The 15,884-nt window shown below is 45.9% G+C and overlaps 1 protein-coding gene and 1 long non-coding RNA gene across 2 annotated transcripts in view; both read left to right on the top strand.

Moving 5' to 3' along the window:
- The window catches only part of enpp1 (ectonucleotide pyrophosphatase/phosphodiesterase 1), a gene marked incomplete at its 5' end in the record, with an annotated part of 381,118 nt that overhangs the window by 227,685 nt on the left and 137,549 nt on the right, over positions 1–15,884 (top strand). The window lies entirely within an intron of this gene.
- The window catches only part of LOC116733861 (uncharacterized), a 25,825-nt gene extending 9,941 nt beyond the window's left edge, over positions 1–15,884 (top strand). The window contains exons 2-3 of the long non-coding RNA XR_004342120.1: positions 15,477–15,482; positions 15,874–15,884. This is a non-coding gene — a long non-coding RNA (uncharacterized LOC116733861). The remainder of the gene's footprint in view (positions 1–15,476; positions 15,483–15,873) is intronic.

Raw genomic sequence — 15,884 nt, 5'->3', positions numbered from 1 at the left:
GGCGAGTCGGGAACATATGAAGAATTTTTTACCCAACCAGTGGTGAGTCCGTGCCTTAGCAGAGGAACGACTCCTATTGTTTTGAGACGTGGTTCATGATGATTACTGTTACTACTTCCTGTTTATTACAGCCATGTGTAGCATCAACATCTGACTAAATTAGCCTGTTGATTCGCTCCAAACCGTAGATAGAAACGCGTCCAGCTCACTTCTTCTTTGCGTGACGGTTGAATGGAAACATGGAGTCTGTTTCTGGATCAGTTCCTTTTTCAGGACCAAAGATCTTCTATGTTCATTTTAAAGCACAAGATAAAACCAATCAGGCTCAACAAATACGCGAGAATAAATCCTGAATATAATGAAAGGAGCAAAACTGATAAATAGAGTCTGGTGCTGATGATCAACCAGGACAGAAAGTCTTTCCATCTTGCTGAAGATCTCAGCTCAAACTGGAGACTCGTTTTCAGCCTGGAACTACAGGAAGTAGAAGAAGTTGTAGTTTTGAGGTTCTCAGGTGTGTTGGAGATAAAAAGATCTGTGAGATGTTGAGGTGGAATTACATTAAAAACCTTTCATTATAAAAGGAAAGATTAGGGTTATGCTCCACTTCTGAATCTGATGATTTCTGCTCTGCTTTTCTTGATGCCGGCATGTTGGAGCACCTGAGCTGCAGCAGAGCCGCCATCTTGAATGTTGTGCCCTTGAATCTGCAGCGTCAGCAGTAAACATGCATCATGGCTGACGGGGCTGAAAATGGCCAGCGGAGAGCTTTGTGGAGACTGACCTGCAAAAGCTGACGGACGTGATGTGACAACCTGAGTGAAACAAGGTGACATTGGCCTGATTTACACACCTTGTCATCTCTAATCCGGCTCCGGCAGTCGGTCGGTGGGTTTCTGAAGGACTCGGACGCTCTGGGTCACTTTGGCTTTCAGTTTTGATTTATCTCTCTATTTTGGTTCCCCAGCTGTTTATTAACCTTCTGCTCACTCTGTGTTTCTGTTTGGGTTAAAATCTCTGTTTTCATTTGATAAACTCTCCTGTGTGTTTTAGAAAAGTTACACAGTCAAACTGACAGCAATAATTTGGGTTATTTAACATATTGTACAAAAAGTAGGATTTCAGACTCGTTGTTCATTCATCTGTAAACATCACAGTTTCAAACTTAATACTGAGCAAACTAAATATTTAGGTTGAAGCTCAATATTTAGTTTACAAACTAATTATTGTGGTCTAACCTCAATATTTAGTGATCAGGCTAACTAAAGTTAATATTTAGCTCTCAGCTAGGTAAATATTTAGTTAGCTCAGAACTAAATATTTAGTTTGAAGTTAAACATTTAACTCCAATTTAAATATCTAGCTTCAAACTAAATATTTAGTTTGCTGACTAACTTTAGTTGTCAAATAACCCAAATTATTACTAATGTTTGACTTAAAAGGATGAGAAGTTTAGTTCCCTTTCCACTGCCCTTTCTTTATTTTCTGTGATATTTAGTTGAAACGTCTCAGTTTTAGTTTTTATTGGTTATTTTAGTTCAGACGACATTTTATTAACAGCTGAAGCTCAAAGCTGCAGCTCTTCCTGGATAATTACCAAGAAACAAGAAATAACTGCAGTGAATGTTGACAAGTTTTCAGCCAAACCCAAAGAAATAAGAGCATTAAACCAGAATATTCCTGCAGAACCTGAATCTGCAGGCTGACACCTGAACACCCACTCTCCAACCTGCTAACTCATCCTGAAGTCTCTCCAGCAGACGCCTACAGGCTCCCAGCAGAGCAGGAAACTCACCGGGATCATCGGCTGATCCACAGAGGAACCGAGCGGGTTCAGGGGTCACCGGTTGCTATGGGAACATGTCTAGCTCCTGTCTGTTCAGCGGAACCGCTAACAAAGTGCTAACTTTGACTCAGGTCTGAATAGTCAACGCCTGCAGAGGACGCCTGTCCTGCAGGACAGACTTTGGACACCATGTCTGTTAGGAAACATGTAAGAGAAGCAAATATTCATAACATAAATCTGAGTTTTCCTCTTCAGGTGAACTTCCCATGAGGAGTTCTGCAGTTTTAACTTTTTTATCACAAATATTGTGAAAAACCAAGAGGAGGAAAAATCCCACCTGCTTTGTTTCTCGTTAAAAAGTCTGAAAAGTCAAAGTTTTCTTCTCTGAAGCCTCAGATTTCTGCATCCTCGTCATCATTATCTAACCAGCAGTGACACACTGACCACATGCACCCCGACGCGCCGCCGCCTCCCCCGACATCGTGACTGCGACACGCCGGCTCAGATCAGCCGGCGCTGACTCACAGCAGCCGTCCTCACGTTAGACAGCCGCGCTGTCCTCCAGCTGCTACGCGTCAGCTGCTGCTGAACGTGGAGGACGGCTGGAACCCTGCAGCAGATCCTGACCTCAGCTGGAGCCGCGCCTGGTCCAGAGATCCTGATGAATCACAGGAACAACAGCAGCAGCTTCACACAGAGTCATCAGTTCAGTCTGTCACCTAAAATCTGCTGCTCACAGACATCTCAGCCCGATGAGGAGGATGAAGAGCTCACCCACAGACCGTCCATGTTTAACCTCCTCAATCGAGACGAGTGAAACGGTTCATCGTCACACTCTGGATGTTTTCCCTCCTGATGGTCCAGTCGACCCGGTTCCACTGGAACCAGAACTCCATCATCTGCTCCACCTCCAGCTGCTGTGGTTCTCTGAGTCAAACCAACCTGTTCCCCTCCTGGCCTGTGGGGGCGCTGCACCAAGAACCACTGAAGGAAACGACACAACAACCTCTGAAGACACTGAGAGCAACTTCCTTCTTCACCAGATGGAAACAAGATGGAGGCGTCAGATTTTAGCGGTTGGAGGATTTCTCTTTAGTCTTTGGCTAAAGACCAGGAGACATTTCTGCTGCTAGCTCTAGGCTAGCATGTTAGCTTTGGCTGTATTTACCCAGAATGCCCTGCGCTGTAGTCCACTTCCTGCTTTCGGAGCGGTCTCTGGTCCGCTTGGCGTTCACATTCAAACCGAACCAGAGTTCAGAGGTCGATTAGCATTCACTCACCAGCCGAACGGGACTTTGACTAGGCCAGGGGTCAGAAAGCTTTCCAATATTTTGCATTCAGTTCACCAACATGAACCAGCTTAAAGCCATATTGTTATAGCTACAAATGGAAATTTATTTACAAAAAATCTTATTTCTATTTTTGTTAAATTAAAGGAAACATTTAAGAAGAAATAAGAGGATGATACACTTTCTTCTGATAAAATATTTGTGGAAAATTATTAAAAACATCCCATTGTTAAATTAATGTAAAAATCTCTTGATGCCATTTTGCATAACCATTTTAACTGTAAATTATTAAATTGTTTAAACACAAACAAAACAAGTGTTTTACATTAAATGTATTCAACAGCTTTAAGCATTTTATTAATTATTTAAGTAATGATTTTATTGCAAAGTCAAAAATCCTGACGTAAACATGACTCGTGTTTAAGTCAAACTTCCGGAGGCCATAGCGAGACACGAGGCCTCCTGCCGCTAGCAGTAGTGCTAGCTAGTTAGCTGAATAGCTAACTATTTTAGCAGCAAACACACAACTCTGCGGTACAAAACAAACCAAACACACACAAACATCCACACGCCGTTCTCTTTAAAGTGTTACCTCATTACTTACCTTAAAGGCGGGAGACAGAAGGAGAAAACAACCACAGGGAACCGGATCGATGCTCCCGCATTCACTCGCTTGTATTGAGTAGGGAAAAAAACACGCGAGTGCCCCTAGTGGATCTTTTAGGTAATGGCGCTAAAGGCTAAACCAACACAAACTAAGGCAACTTAATTACTTTTTCACATATTAAACCAAATTAAGAAAACATTCAAATGCAGATAATAAAAATAAATGAACCTGGGGCGTGCTGTGGTGGCGCAGGGGGTTAGCACGCCCCACGTTTGGAGGCCTTAGTCGACGTCGCGAGTTCGACTCCCGGTCCCGACGACCCTTGCCGCATGTCTTCCCCCCTCTCCTCACCCTCCTTCCTGTCTGCCTACTGTCGGAAAAATACGAGCCACTAGCGCCGCAAAAACTCTTCGGGAAAAAAATAAATGAACCTAATATTAACAAATCTAAATTACTCAGGATTACAGCCTCCAACACTAAAATCTGCATTTCTTATATCTATACTTAAAACATTACAATGTTAAGTAACTCCACATTTTTTGTGGAAGGTTCATCTTTTCACATATTTTTTCATAGAATATCAAACATTAAAAAAAAAAAAGACGATTTATTTTATTTGGGACTTTTTGGTCGTACACCCACAGCGCAGACTATGAAAGCCGTAGACGTCAGTTTTTCCAGTCCTAAGATGTTTGAGCGTATGATGATAATGATATTTGGTCCACCTGAGGAGCCATGATGGAGAAGCTGGTGGATCTATCGGATCCCAGAGATCTGTTGGACCTTCATCGAGTGTCTGACTGATGGTTTGGTTTGGACCGATGGACGAGCGTCTTCACTGACTGGGCCCGTCTCTGCACTGCAGAGCATGTCTGTCTGATGGTATCAGAGAAGCAGGAAGGTCAACTCCTGACTTCAGGATTCAGAGGATGAAGCATCGTCCTCGTCCTAATTAAGCTGCTGACCTGTGCCAGCAGCTCTATTTCATCAGCTTTGATGTCTCCTGTTGGCAGAAAACATTTTAATTCAGTGGTTTCATCTGGACTTGATTTGGACTCGGTTCTGTTGGTTCTGTCCGGCTTCAGCATCAGCTGAAGATCCAGCTGCTGCCAGATGGGCGTTGCGTTTGAAATTCAGATACCTTCCTTAAAAATCAGCTGAACGGTTCCCTGTGGGAACAGGAACGCTTGGTTAGCACATCTGTAGGTTAATCAGACAACATCTCTGTTCAAACTGAGCTTCCAGTTTACATTCAGAAAGCAGGAATTTGATCAAATGATGAAATTCAGCAGGTTTTTATTTTAAAGGTAACATTTAGTCTCCTTTCTGTCGCTTCCTCCCGTCTCCAGCTGCTTGCAGACAGTTGTTGCCGTCACTCCTTTGTTGTGTCCAGACAGCACCAATCAATGGTCCAATTACAGCAGCGAGAGGAGGAGGAGGGACGACTCTTCATCCTGCTCCATCACACTGACAAGGTCACGGACAGAGCGGGCTCTTTCACCTACGGCTGATCCAGCGAACGCTGATGGAGGCGAAGCCCCGGATGCTTCCACCACCTTCACATCAGCTGGTTCTCAACTGGTTGGCACGACCAGAGGAACGCTTCCCCTTCTGGGATAATCATAGAAATAAAAATAACACTAATCGCTCCAGAAGTAATTTCCTGGAAAGGTTCTGCAGGTGTGGATCCTGGTGGTTCTGTGGAGTCCAGAACCTTGGAGATGGTTCAGGAACCACTTCCAGACTGATGGATTTTATCAAGTTTATCATCAAAATGATCAAACGTAGCAGTCAGTGTTCCAGTGATTATGAATCTAACAGGAGGGTTTTTAGCCTCATTTTAAAGGAACTCAGTGTTTCAGCAGTTTTGCAGTTTTCTGGAAGTTTGTTCCCAACTGGTGGGAACAAGCTTCTAATCCGTAGACCCTGGTGTCGGGTTTGGAGGAACCGGTCCTCATCCCGGCTGCAAACCGCTCCAATGACAGCCAAAGGTCACGACCTGATGAAATCACCAGAACCATTTCACCTGCAAAACGCAGAGACCCGACCCACCAGAACCGATCCTCAACACCTAGAAACACCGTAAATAGGAGCAGAAGATTTATGGATGGTTGGATTTTCTCTGGTTACAGGAAACTTTTCTCTCTTACTGTCTACAAAAAGGTAAGACGAGGCAGACATTCGTTCCAGAGACACTCGTATTCCAGGTGCCAGAAAACTTTTCTGATATAATCACTTACTTCCCCTCCACCCGAGGCCATGTTAATATCAGAAGAAGAGATCTGGGTTAACCTGATTCTCTGAGCTAATGTCCTCCTTTCGTCTGACCCACATCTCTGATGTGACTCCAGCTGATTGACTGGATGAAGAGAGAAGACTGATGTGAAACAGAAAGATTTTTCCTGAAGCTACGTTTTTACAGACTGCACAGAAACAGGCGGCAACGACTTCTAATCTGTGTCTGAACATTTTACACACACAACAATATCTATGATGCATTTTAGTAGTTCATGTCCATGTTTGATGTTTATGTGCACCTATAATGGCAGTTTATTTTTCCTTAAAGGGTTTGTTTGTTATGAATACTCACATTAATGAGGAAGTTCCAGAAGAAGAACGAAAACTGTTGATCCAGATAAGTTAGGACCAATTTACAGAACAACTGGAGAAGATAATCACTTCAAATAACTATAAATTAATTAGGACTGGGACTTTAGCGCGTTCATTTTGACTAATTAATTACATAAATTTTAACGTTGCGATTTTAAGCAATTAATCACATTTTTTCCCTCGACTGGAACCTTTGTATTTGTGTGCTTCTTGTTCGGCCATAAATCTGACGCACAGCTACGTCCACTCAGCAGCGATGGACGATTCTCTCGTCCCACTGGGTTCATTTCTGCTTCTAATCCATCTGATTGGACGCTGGAAAAGACTATTGTTGTGTTCAAGTTGTGCTAAAAGGACGTGGAGTGGAATTATACTAATGTAAAATAGCATCTCAATGCTAGCCATGTAGCATATATATTGGATAATAAAGAAGTAGATGGTTGAAACTCGGACACAGTTTGGGTTTGACATCAGGATAAAGACGGATTTAAACCGGTTTGGACTGGATCCAGTAAAAATGATAAAAACTTCTACAAAGAGAAACGAGGAGAAACAGTGAAACGCCAGTTAGACCTTCAGTAAAACCCAACAGAAACAGAAATGTGCTGCAGGAGAAGAGTCCAGCTGGATCTGAAGACAAACACGAGGAAAGCAGACATGAGGGAGACTGGCTGCCGAAACACAGCGAGGTGATAACAGAGGCGGGAGACGAAAACGACAGAAGGTAAAACAGAAGAGACAGAAAAACGTTTCACACATTCCTGAAATCTAAATCCGCTTTTCCTCAAACGAACCTTGAAGATGTAAAACCTGTTTGGTGTTAGTTTAAGCTCAGATGAACCTTCTTCCTCCTCAGATGAAGCTTTGCTCCATCCTCTGCACAAGATCCAAACTCTAAAACACACAAACCTTCATCCTGTGAACCTCCTACCTGAAGATAAGATAGGAAGAGTTTCAACGCTTCACCTGCAACAGAGACAACGATTCAGAGAAGAAACAGAGACCCAAGAACTGAATCAAGAACAGAGAGAGAGAGAGAGACATTCTCAGTTTGTTTCTCTGAGAGAAAAGGAGAAATGAGGAGGAGGAAACATATGGGAGGCCGCATGGAGGGATGAAAGCTTCCTGGATCCTAACGACACAAAGCTGATTCCTCCTGATCCGTGTTGCAGCTGCGGTTGGAAACAACCAGCAGCACAAATCATCGGCGGACCAGAAACAGCTGCTGGAGAATGTCTGCAAAAAACCCAAAATTATGGATGAGATGTTTGAATGCATAAATAATCAACTGATCATTTATGGTCAAATCAATAAATACAGTACTTTCAGCATTCATTAGTTGTTAGCTAAAGCTGAATATTTAGTTTTAGCCACACGCTAAATAGGGCTGCACAGTGGCGCAGTTGGTAGCACTGTAGCCTTGCAGCAAGAAGGTTCTGGGTTCGATTCCTGGCCTGGGTCTTTCTGTTTGCATGTTCTCCCTGTGCATGGTGGGTTCTCTCCGGTTCTCCAGCGTCCAAAATCATGACTGTCAGGTTAACTGGTCTCTCTAAATTCTCCTTAGGTGTGTGTGTGTGTCCTGTCTGTCTCTGTGTTGCCCTGCGACCTGTCCAGGTGACCCTGCCTCTCACCCGAAACGTTAGCTGGAGAGGCAGCAGCTCCTCCTCACCCCACAGGGACAAGGTGTTAGAAAATGGATGGATTTTAGCCAAAGCTAATTTAGCTATATTAGCTTATATATTTGTTTATAGCTAAACACAAGATATGTGTTTATAGCTATATATATAGATGTTAAATTTAACATCTAACTGTGTTAAATGTTCAGTTAGCAAGCTAAACATTTACATTGAAGCTAAATATTCAGCTCCAAGCTCAATGCTTAATTAGCAAGTATTTAGTTTGCAAGCTCAATATTCAGCTTTTTTTTTTCAAACTAAACAGTTAGCCCTTAGCTTGTTCAGAAACTGAAGCTAAATATTTAGCTTGCTTGCTGTAAATCTTTGACTTTTCAAACACTGGATCCAACCTCACCATTTCCTGCTCCCAGGAGAAACGATGCTGAAAGGCAGAATGCTTCCTAGATCAGGTTAGGACGGGTCTACTGGCTACTAGAAACATGTTCATTAAACATTTGATCTAAAATCATTCTGAGACGATCAGATTGCAGTCTGATCAGTCCTGCCTGTTTTGAGCTGTTTTAGGGCCTCTGTCACTTTAAATCCTAATAAGCTGCTGGCCACGCCCCCCAAGTCAAAGCTGACACTCACACCTGAAAATGGCTGCAAATAGAACCACATCTTTGAAAAGCATTAGTGGAGCCTCCTGCACAACCGACAAGAATCCAGTAAGTGGTTCCAGGAAGTCAACAACAATAAAGCGGGAGTTGCTAGGCAACGGGTGAGGCTTCGGTGGCGTTGCTAGGCGACGGGCAGTCCCTGCTGATTTATGCTTCCTGGAGCAGGTTAAACCTCTTTGGGTGACAGAAATACGTTCATCCCAGTTTTTGTGCGGATGGAGAGGAAACGGATCAGTTGCATGTTTCAGGTTCCAAGAATGATGGAGCAGAAAAGCAGGAAGTTTCTTCATCCAGACTGTACATGTGTCTGCGTCGCTCCGCTGGTTAAACTGCAGGGTCAGGAGGCGGAGCTTCTTACGGGTCTGAGCTGCAGGTTTTACCTCCGGAGAAGAGCGGGGGTGGACGCAGCCAGGTAACGGGCTCCTGGGGGCCACATGATGTTTGCACATATCTGCACTCTGGGGACGCCTCCTATTAACGTGACTAATGTGTGTTTTATAGACAACATCACTTCAATGTGTCCATTACAATCATGGGAGGCAATAAGAGCGATGCGGAAAGCTAAACACATTTTTATGACGCTCATGCATCTCCATAAAACACTCCGCGGCAGCCGTAAAGGAAGCGAGGAGGCGACAGAAGCTTTTAAAGCTTTATTAAATGGAAATGGACTCCTGGCTGCGGCGCGCCGTTAAACGGACTCAGTTTGGAGGTGATCACTGCATGACGGCAGCGTTTCTCCCTTCAGGCTCAGCAATGACTTCCCATCATGCCTTAGGAGGTTTCACACAGCTGCCTCATTTCAGACAGAAACTGAAACTGAGCAGGTGTGACCCGGAGGAAGAGGAAGATGGAGAGGGAGAGGAAGAGGAGAGGAAGATGGAGAGAGAGAGGGAGAGGAGGAGGAGAGGAAGAGAGAGATAGAGAGGGAGAGGAGGGTATGATCCTGGAGTTTCTGTTTGTCTCAATCCTCCAACTTCTGCTTTCAATCTGCAGCAAATAAGAGCAGCTGCTGGACTGACCTGGACTTCAGGGATGCTAACGCTTCAGTGATGCTAATGCTTCAGAGATGCTAATGCTTCAGTGATGCTAACGCTTCAGAGATGCTAATGCTTCAGAGATGCTAATGCTTCAGTGATGCTAATGCTTCAGAGATGCTAATGCTTCAGAGATGCTAATGCTTCAGTGATGCTAGCGCTTCAGAGATGCTAATGCTTCAGAGATGCTAATGCTTCAGAGATGCTAATGCTTCAGTGATGCTAACGCTTCAGAGATGCTAATGCTTCAGAGATACTAACGCTGCTGCTGTACTGATCCTCTGTTTTCTGCCTAGCGACGCCGCTGCCAGCAGGTTGCGGGTCAGAACCTGCAGAGCTTCTCGTCTCCTTCAGCTGCAGCAGCATTTACTGTTCAGAGATTAGAAACATCATAAACCCAGCGCTGAATGATCCTGTGTGTGAGGACAGATGGTGTGTGAGGACGGATGGCGGTGTGTGTGAGGACGGCGGTGTGTGAGGACGGACGGCGGTGTGTGTGAGGACGGCGGTGTGTGAGGACGGATGGTGTTTGAGGACGGACAGCGGTGGGCGTGGCCTGAGACGTTTGGTTTGTTTGGTTCCGGTTCGATAGAAATCCAGTTTAATCCTCATGGTCGTGTTTTTCTTCCAGCAGAGCAGACACACTTTATTCTTCCGGCTAAAACTGATCGAATGTTTCTCTTCTGTTCTGGCAGCAGATCCTGTTTTAATGGGCATCATTAAACGTATTACTGCCACTGTGAGCCGTGACAGCTCAGCGAACATTCCCGCTCTGAAAGCACGCCGCGTTCTGATCCGGCTGAGGGATGACTGAACGCTGCTGAAAGCTCTCAGAACCGTACGATCCGGCAGCGGGCGCGCCAGGAACCTGGAGGTGATGACAGACGAGAAAGAAAAACATCTAAATTACTTCTTCAAATTGTGAAAGCTGTTAAAAGCAACTCCCAGCAGAGTTCGGCGGGACAGGCTGACCAGACAGACAGACTTCCCTCTGCTGAAAAACTCTTTCAGAAAGTTAAAATGCTGTTTGTCACATAGAAACGGCAAAAACACTAAATATTACAAAGTATTTTTGTTCAGTTGAAATAAGACAAAACTAATTTACAAATAACTTTTCAGCAGGAAATATCCAAAATGTTGATTAAAAGTAACACGTTCACTGGCAGATGTTTCCTCATCACTCTATTCCCACGTTGTAAGTGAAACAGCATTTTAAGTCGATATGAAACTAAATATTTGGTGGATTTTGTGTTTCTACATTCAGCACCTCAAACTCCCATTAAACCAGACAAACTGGTTTTTAGCACAGAAACCAGTGAGAATGGAGACCAAACCAGGTCACATGATCAGGATCAAAGAGGAACTTTCATTTAAACAAATGACCTCACTTCCTGCCACTGCTCCTCCTCCTGCTCCCACATTCATCTGGACTCATCGCTAAATGATTCTGTCTGCTGCCTGAGTCTGGCTCTGGTTCTGCTGCAGGTTTCTTCCTGTTAATAAGGAGTTGTTCCTTCCCACTGTCACCACATACATGCTCAGGATCAGAGACTCCTGCATCAGCAGCATGAACGACGAATCGACCTGCTGAGAGGATGATAAACGATAAAGATGCTGTTTCAACCACTTGAGCCCGACTGACAGACTGGCGGCGCATTGTGACCTGAATGAAATGTGAATATAATCGGTGAGCAGCTGGTTGTGAATGTCCATCCATCCATCCATCTTCTTCCGCTTATCCGAGGTCGGGTCGCGGGGGTAGCAGCTTCAGAAGGGAGGCCCAGACTTCCCTCTCCCCAGCCACTTCTTCTAGCTCCTCCGGGGGAATCCCGAGGCGTTCCCAGGCCAGCCGAGAGACATAGTCCCTCCAGCGTGTCCTGGGTCTTCCCCGGGGCCTCCTCCCGGTGGGACGTGCCCGGAACACCTCACCAGGGAGGCGTCTAGGAGGCATCCTGACCAGATGCCCGAGCCACCTCAACTGGCTCCTCTCGATGTGAAGGAGCAGCGGCTCTACTCTGAGTCCCTCCCGGATGACTGAGCTTCTCACCCTATCTCTAAGGGAGAGCCCAGCCACCCTACGGAGAAAACCCATTTCGGCCGCTTGTATCCGCGATCTCGTTCTTTCGGTCATGACCCAAAGCTCATGACCATAGATGAGGGTGGGAACGTAGATCGACCGGTAAATCGAGAGCTTCGCTTTTTGGCTCAGCTCTCTCTTCACCACGACGGACCGGTACAGCGCCCGCTTGACAGCAGACGCTGCGCCAATCCGCCTGTCGATCTCCCGCTCCCTTCTTCCCCCATTCGTGAACAAGATCCCGAGATACTTAAACTCCTCCACTTGGGGCAGGACACCCCCCCTGACCCGGAGAAGGCACTCTACCCTTTTCCGGCTCAAGACCATGGCCTCGGATTTGGAGGCACTGATCCTCATCCCGGCCGCGTCACACTCGGCTGCGAACCGCTCCAGCGAGAGCTGCAGATCAGATGGTTGTGAATGTGATTAATAATAAACCTGAGCAGAAACAGCAACGACTCAAAGCTCCAGGTCGACAATAACACCATGCAACGCTGGAAAGTGGATTTTACATGACATTGGCCCTTTAAGTCACATCAGACATGAACAGGTGGTTCTGTCAACCACAGCAGAGCATGCAGGAGGATCCGCATCTGTTCTGCATGCAGCGGATAAAATCCTGCAGCAGAACCGGGTCTGGAGCTCAGAACCGGGTCTGGTTCCTCTGGGATTCAAACAGGGACAGAAACAAAGAGCAGCAGTTCTCCCTCCTGCTCCATTCAAACGGCTACAAAGGATTCATTCAGCTTTTAATTGGCAATTAGTTTCTCTCCAAAACTAATTATCTGGATGATTGAAGCTCACTAAGAGTTAGCTCTGTTAGCTTTGGTAGCTCAGCTGGGCTTCAATGTTGTGACAGGATGAGGCTAGCATGAGGGGCTAGCAGGAGGCTAGCAGGATGCTAGCAGGAGGTTAGCAGGAGGCTAACTCAAAGCTTCTCTGCTTGGAGACACCAGAGAGCTGCAGAGATGCATCATGGGAGAAAAGCCAGTGGTCAAAGCAAAGCCAGCTGCTGAGCGTCTCCAACATCGTTCTGTTCTGAACAGAAAGACCCAAACCAGGTTTGAAACCCGGGAATTTAACCTCTGCAGCGCCGCTAGGCCTGAAACAGGAAGTGAGAGTAAAATCCTGAGCTGATGAAGCATCAACACCTTAAACTGATTCATGATGATTTAATGCAGATTTCACCAGAGCTGGTCTGTAAATCGTCTGTCGGAAATGAATGAAGGCGATCAATTTTATCCAATCAGATCAGCTGTGTGATCGGATTGGATCGGACAGGTCTGTTAGGGCCGTCTGGAGGAATCAGCGTGGTCAGAGGAATCCACCTGTAGTGCGGTTTGTAGAAGCTGGAGTGAGCTGAGCGGGCAGAACCAGCTGGTCCGGACCGGGCCGGGCCGGCGGAGGAGGAGCGGCGCTCTGATAAATGGAGAGGCAGGACAGCGACAGTTTAACGCAGGGAGATGGATGGCGAGGAGTTCAGCAGATCTCTGAGGGCTTTGAAGCCATTAAAACTCCTCAGCAGTTATTACACGCTCCTGTAGCTGAGATCAGCGGCGCTGCGCTGAAGCCGGTCCTGAGAGGCGCCATCAATCAGCCGCCTCCTCTGCTGCCAGGGTCTTCATTTTATATCCACATAAAGCCACAAAAACACTCCGGATCACCAGATGGTGGACAGAATCTGCAGCTTCCTCCTGGTTCTGTCTTCATTCAGGCTCCAGAGGAGTTAAAAAGTTAACCTTTGACCTTTGACCTGCTACCTGAGGCCTGTGGACACTGAGCTGGGAACACTGGCAGCTGACTGAGATGTTTTCCTGGTGGAAATAATCTGCTGAAGGATGAACCTGTTGAAACTCAGGCTGTTTCCCTCCTGATGGTCCAGTCGACCCGGTTCCACTGGAACCAGAACATCTGCTCCACCTCCAGCTGCTGTGGTTGTCTGAGTCAAACCAACCTGTTCCCCTCCTGGCCTGTGGGGGCGCTGCACCAAGAACCACTGAAGGAAACCACACAAAAACCTCTGAAGACACTGAGAGCAACTTCCTTCTTCACCAGATGGAAACAAGATGGCAGCGTCAGATTTTAGTGTTGGAGGATTTCTCTTTAGTCTTTGGCTAAAGACCAGGAGCCATTTCTGCTGCTAGCGCTGGGCTAGCATGTTAGTTTTGGTTGTATTTACCCAGAATGCCCTGCGCTGTAGTCCACTTCCTGCTTTTGGAGCGGTCTCCGGTCCACTTGACGTTCACATTTAAACCGAACCAGAGTTCACTTCAACCGAAGTCTGGAGGACAAGAGGTCAGAGGTCAGAGTTAGCTTAGCATTCAGTCCAAACAACTGGACCGGACTTTCTAGACAAACGGACTGGAGTCGTGTTAAAGCGGAGGAATTGGGCCCATTTGTTCCGGTTTAAACAGTTTGTTTCCCTCGTTGTTTTTGAATCCAGTTCAGTGAATTCTGGTGCGGATCAAACAGCCGGATCCAGATCAGATCCAGATCCTTTTTCTGATCTTGTTTTCTTTTCAATGGGAGTACAGATTGACACCATTTATTTACAGATTATGAATGCTTCCAAAAAATCCCAACATGAAAGCAACCAGCACCAAACGTAAGAAATAAAGTCTGCTTTTGGGTCGGACCAAACGATTTCCTGCTGTGAAAAGGTCCTAAAGTGAAGAAACCTGGTTTGATGCTAAACTGTGTTGGATGCTAGCAGAGCTAACTGTTGCTGTGAACATTTGCTGGGCTGATTTAGAGAAGCAGGAGAGTTGCTGGGTGGATGAACGCTCAGATCACAGCCGGATCATAATTCTGTTCACGTCTTCCAGGTTTACTGAGTTTCTGGCCAAAAGAAGCGCTGGCAGAAGAGCTGCAGCTGGTCGGAGATCAGGAGGTTCTGATGGGCCGACGTGTCGGTTCTGTCTCATCCTGTCACTGAACCAGCGACGGCAGATAGTTTCTGTTCCCCTGCAGAGCTGCAGCTGTCACGCTTCCTCCTACGCTGCTGTCACCGCGGCTGATAGGAAAACCTTTACCTGACATGATGACGGTTCTGGAGAATCCAAATCTGTTTCATCAGTTTGATGATAAATCATCATCAGGCGTTTCCTAAAAGCTGCAGATGAAAGAAAAAACAGCTGAGATGTTTTAAATATTTTCTTTCTGACTAAAACCTTCAGTAAATCAGTTTGTTACATTTTAAAACCCACAAAGTTTTAAACGTTTCTTTGGTTTGAATCATAAACTTCAGTGGGATTTTATCAGACGAAACACTAAACGGAGCCAGCCCTGTTCAGACCAATTTAATCCAACTCCAGTCCGTCTGCCCAGAAAGTCCGGTTTAGTTGGTGACCTTTGACCTCTGGTCCTCCAAACCTCAGTCTAGATTCGGTTGAAGTGAACTCTGGTTCAGTTTGAATGTGAACGCCAAGCGGACCGGAGCCTGCTCCACCAGCAGGAAGTGAACTACAGCGCAGGGCATTCTGGGTAAATACAACCAAAGCTAACGTGCTAGCCTAGCGCTAGCAGCAGAAATGGCTCCTGGTCTTCAGCCAAAGACTAAAGAGAAATCCTCCAACACTAAAATCTGACGCCTCCATCTTGTTTCCATCTGGTGAAGAAGGAAGTTGCTCTCAGTGTCTTCAGAGGTTTTTGTGTCGTTTCCTTCAGTGGTTCTTGGTGCAGCGCCCCCACAGGCCAGGAGGGGAACAGGTTGGTCTGACTCAGAGCAGAGGAAGAAGTGGGTCACCTGGACCATCAGGACAGAAACATCCTAAGAAAACTGTGACTGATAAAGTCCTGCTGTGTGAATATAAAATGTCGAGGCTGCAGCCTGTGAAGTGAGTTCTGACGCAGAGAGCTGAACAGAAAAACATGCCGCACGTTTAGGATTTCACATGTAAAAATGTTTGACATTGGGGGGAAGTGAACATCTGAAGGTGTATGAAAGGTGCAGCAGGACTCTTGCTGCCTGACGTCTTCTCATTTCGGTTTCTCAGGCAGGTACGACGGTGACCCACATACCGAAGATCAAAGACGAGTTACAGTTTAAAAAACTTCAGTTAATCTCCAGAGCCAGGCTGCATTTCACACAGAAACTTCAAGGAACGCGATCAGCTTTAAAGATCTGCTGACGCCTTTGGTTCAGAAACACAAACTAACAGAGAACAGAAAGAAAAACGGTTT

The sequence above is a fragment of the Xiphophorus hellerii genome, chromosome 15 (genome assembly GCF_003331165.1).
Source record: "Xiphophorus hellerii strain 12219 chromosome 15, Xiphophorus_hellerii-4.1, whole genome shotgun sequence".
Taxonomy (NCBI): domain Eukaryota; kingdom Metazoa; phylum Chordata; class Actinopteri; order Cyprinodontiformes; family Poeciliidae; genus Xiphophorus; species Xiphophorus hellerii.
This window is presented reverse-complemented; position numbering and strand designations above follow the sequence as displayed.